A 5106-nucleotide genomic window follows, 5' to 3' on the forward strand; every position below is an offset into this window, starting at 1 on the left:
TCCTGCTCAGTAGAGGTTTATTGAGTAGCCACATGTCTGGAGCTCTCTGCTAAGGTCTACAGGTGTGTGTGATCTGTAAGCACCTTGTTCCTGTTTGTGTTTGAAAGTGCCGTGGGGATGCTTCCTGGGGTAGGCAGTTCCCTGCCAGCTGGGTCTCTGCGCACCTGCGTGGCTGTCCTGGGGTGTTATTGTGTCTTCCACACTTCCACACAAACCGCATCCGGAGGGCTACGGCTCAACAGTTGAGATTCCAGGTGCCTTGACCTGGAAGTGGGGCGATGTTACTGGGCTCTGCTGGGTGGCGGGGGGTGGGGGGGGGCTGGCCCCCACTTTACACTGCTCAGCAGACTCAGTGAAAGGATTGGGGAGTAAGAGCTGGCCTGGAAATCCCGTGCAAATGCATGATGATTGAAGAACACTTGGAAACCATAAACCTTATCCAAAAGGAAGAAACGGATAAAAGCTGTGGATAATCACCTGGAGATAACCATCATTTATCATTTTTCCTACTGTAATGTTTACTTTGTACCCACACCCACAAACACATACACGTACATTCACACTTATGGTATGAAAACGGTATGTGCTAGAGCGGAGGCTATTTTTTTTTTTCCATTAAGAAGATATTGTGAATGTGGATTCATTTCCTCCACATTATAAAAAATAAAGTCCCTATTATGTGCCCAGCATGGCTCTGGGCAGGGAGGCTCGTGAACAAAAGAAGCGGATTTGGGTTTTGTAGAGGACTCAGTTAGTCGGGGGTGGGAAGAGAGTGGAAAATAAAGAAACAAGAAAATATGACAAAAACATGAACAGGAGCTTGGGGGCTGCTTTTGTTTGGATAGGCAGAGGAAGCTTCCTTCAGAAAATAACGTTCAACGGGGACTTGAGTGACAGAAGGAACTGGCCATGGGGAGATTTCTGGAAGAGCAGAGAAAGGCCAGCTAGTGCGAGGGCTCAAGGACAGACCCGGCCTGGCAGGCTGTAGGGAGGAAAACAAGGTCCTTGCGGCTGGAGTAGGTGAGGGAGGGAAGACCTGTACGAGATGAGGGGGGAGAGGGAGACAGGGACCAGCTCCTGCCTACACAGGTTTTCCTGTATGTGATCAAAACCACTGGAGGGTTTTAAACGGGGCAGTAACACGAATGGATTTGTGTTTATTTATTTTTAAAGATGTTATTTTAAAGATGTTATTAAGAGAGAGCGAGAGAGAGCACACAGAGTGGGGGGAGTGGCAGAGAGAGAGGGAGAAGCAGACTCCCCTGCTGAGCCCGACGTGGGGCTCAACCCCAGGAACCTGGGATCACGATCTGAACCAAAGACGGATGCTTACCTGACTGAGCCACCCAGGCGCCCTTGGATTTGTATTAAAACAAAACCAAACTCTAGCTGCTATGTGAGAACGGATCGCAGGGGGCACAGTGTAGTGAGGGGATGCCAGGAAAGGGGTGGTCATTAAAGTGGTCCTGGAGAAAGAGGATGGTGGCTGACCCAGGATGCTCAAGCCAGTATCAGAAAAGGTTTATGCACATCACCTCGGGGTGTTCACTTGTTCCAAAGGTAACTAATGTACGCGCAGAATCTAGCAGGATGTTCTTGGGAGGAAGAAAACCCCTGCCAATCTTTGGATATTAATCAGAGACAAGAAAACTCTTGAGCTTTGAGGGCCGCTGATAGGGTTGGCATTGGAGAGAGAGGAGAGATGAAAAAGATAATGCCAGCAGAAAGCAAGGAAGAGAAAGAAAGGAACGTGCCAAGAGGAGAAATGATAAAAACAGATATCAAGTAGTTGTGAGTAGTAATGCCATTAGAAATTTCTACTCAGGGCAGCCCCAGTGGCTCAGCGGTTTAGCGCCGCCTTCAGCCCAGGGCGTGACCCTGGAGACCCGAGATCGAGTCGGGCTCCCTGCATGGAGCCTGCTTCTCCCTCTGCCTGTGTCTCTGCCTCTCTCTCTTTCTCTCTGTGTCTCTCTGTGTCTCTCATGAATAAATAAATAAAATCTTTAAAAAAAAAAGAAATTTCTACTCATTGGCACCTGTGTCCCAAATCATTTACCTCCCCCAGCATTGTATCATTGGTAAAATAAGCTAATTATTAGGAATTTGCAAAGAAGGACAGAATCCAGTGGGTTGTTCACAGCTATACGGGTTCTATTGTCTGGACTATGGTGGAAACTTATTAAAATATGAAAATAAGCAGTACAGAGTCTCAGGGATAGATATGCAGAGCAACACGCCCGATGTCATCTCAAAATCACTTTCCTGATAATTACACGTAGAGGCCTCGGTCTGTGTTCTCTTTTATGTACTTAACTCCCGATTGAAGCCAATTTTAAGTCGAGCACCTGGCTTTCCTGGTTTCTCATAGTTTATTTTCACACCCTTTCTTCTAATGACTCCCTTTATTTGTTCTCATGTTGGCTGCTATTCCCCTAAACAGTGTATGAGAGGAAGACAGAGTGGGAGAGAGGAAAAGAGAGAGAAAAGAATGACATATTTAGAATCGAAGTGACTGCCTCTTCACTCAGACAAATGCCTTCTAAACGGGAACCGTGTGGAAATCTTATTTTGCTTGAAATATCTGGGCAGTAATTGGAGAGGTCCTATATCCTAGGATAATTGCTTAACACAAGGAAGAGCAGAAGTTGCAGAAAAAGCAGGCATTTTGGTGCCAGGGAGATACCGATTTGAATCCTATATCTGACACTCTTCTGTGACCTTGACAATTTAGGTGACCTCTCCTGGGGCCTTGGTTTTGTCATCTGCACAATGGAGGCTGGATTACTTCTCCTGCAGAGCCATGGGGAAGAACAGCTATGATTGCTGTGAAAATGCCTTATACTCAGCAGTCATTTTCTTCTCTTTGTTACTTTCTGTTGGTTGGGCCATTTACCCAGTCTAGTACTCCTTCCCTGGAGCCTATTTCTACATATGCTTAGACCAAAGCCCTTCCTGGGTCTCCATCAGTTGTCACCGGTCCTCCTGTCCACTATTGTCCTGTTGCCACTTCCAGTGGACGAAGCTTTGATATTTCAAGCTGTCAACTCATTGGGCCACGGTTTGGATCTGTCAGCTTGGTTATGGGCCATGTAGTATGTAAATAATGACACCTCTTAAAATATTTTAAATCCTTCATCTTGATGGATGCTTTTGTGTCCCATATTTGTCCTTTAAGGAAGAAGGTAAGTAATAGCTCCTTTAGGTGACAGGGTAATTACACACCAAGAGCTGCATTAGCACCAAGAGTGCTGAGGTGTCTTGGTAAAGGACAGAGTTGTTCAGAATTCCATCCCTCTTCCTGGTGGTTTGAAGAGAAGGTAGGTGCACTTTTAATTACACTTAAATACTGGATCACCAGGGAAGCGAAAAGCTGTTGCTGACTCAGTGAGCTTCAGAACTGCCCAGGAGTGGAGTCAGGAGAATATGCCTTGGCTTCAGCACTAGACTAAGAAAAGCCAGTTTGATTGGCATTCAGAGCTGAATTCATGCACTCTGTGCCCAGAAAGTCACACAACCAGAGGAGAAGACTTGGTTCATGGTCTTGGTTCTGTTTCCTTGTTTCTCCTTGGCATAACCTGACTTCAGTGAAATGATTCTTAGCCTGCTCCACAGTTGCTGAGAAGTAGGTTGGCTGTAAAACACCCCACAGGAAAGATCCATGCAGATTAATTGGATGAAGCAGCATAATGTAAGAATAGCTAACATTTGCTGAGCACTTAGCGTGTGCCCAGTACTTTACGTGCATCAATCCTGCCAGCAACCCTGACATAGGCAGTCTTGGTTTCTCCATCCTACAGATGAGTAAACCAATGACTGAATGATTAAATAGCTTCTCCAAGGTTACACAGAAATAGAACCTAGTCAGCCTATGTCTAGAATTTGTGCCACTAGCCACAGTGCTGTGTTGCCCAGTGTAGACTCACAGAATAGAAGCCCAGTAGATTGAGATTCGGGACATCTAGGCTTGAGTGCTGTCACACTTGCTGTGTGCCTACAGGAAAGCCCCTTATGTTCTTCAATGTTTCATTAAAAGGGTGATAATACTGCATTTCCAGCCTCAGAGGACAAATAACTCTATATGATATAGTATGTTTTGGGTATCTTATGTTCATTTTACATATTTCTTTAAAGCACCTGAAAGGTACCAACAATTATCCCCAGTTTCTGTCTAATGTTTTAAGGTAGCGTGCCCAAGACCTGTTGGATCCAAATCTGTCTGGATGCAAAGTTTAAAACTCTTCCTAAAGTGGGTAAATGTGAAGTGTAAATCTGTCCTGCTTGGCCAGCCTGCAGCCATTCTCTGTCTCCCTGACCCATGGTTGCTGGTTTTTCATCTCGCCTCCTCTTTCATACCCTTTCATGATTGCTTACTACATGTTAGGAATTACACAATGTGCTTTCCCTCCTTTTAATTCTCAAAATAACTCCATAAAGTAGGAGTTGAGAGCTCTTTTCTTGGTTGTTCTCTTATGAATATAGAAAGGAATAAAGGAAGGGACAATGAGAACAAGAAACAACATTTTATTGAACACTTACTATGTGCCAGGCAGTGTCTTAGGAATGTTATGTAGGTACTTCTATTCTTCCCTTTTTTATAAATGAGAAAACTAAAGCACAGGGAGATTAATAGGAAGCCTGTCAGGCAGTCTGACTCCCGTTTCAATAGTTTCAGCTATATTTCATTCATCCTAGTGAATGCTTTTCCCTGATGAGCAAACTGAAGCTCAGAGAAGTAGACTTAGGACACACCCCCATTATGTGTCAGGGCTGTGGTCAAACTGAGTTTCCCTGGCTGGTAAAGGCCATAATTTCTGTGTTGTACCACATGGCTTCACTTGTCGCTCAGTCCTTGAAGTCTGCATTGTTTCCAGAACTTCAGTTTGAAAGGCACTCTGTGACATTTGAAGCTACATTTAAATAAATCCTCTGTGACCTTAAGAGCCAGATGACACTCCTCTGCCTTTGGTACCACTGTCAGCTCTGTAAATTTGGAGGCAAACACAGCCGCAGAATAAAGTAGCCCCATGGGTATCAGACAGAGATTGAGCACTGTGCTGCAGGATCTCTATTCTACTGGCATAAATGCCCCCTTAGACATTTATGTTT

This window comes from Canis lupus, chromosome 6 (assembly GCF_011100685.1).
Source record: "Canis lupus familiaris isolate Mischka breed German Shepherd chromosome 6, alternate assembly UU_Cfam_GSD_1.0, whole genome shotgun sequence".
NCBI lineage: Eukaryota > Metazoa > Chordata > Mammalia > Carnivora > Canidae > Canis > Canis lupus.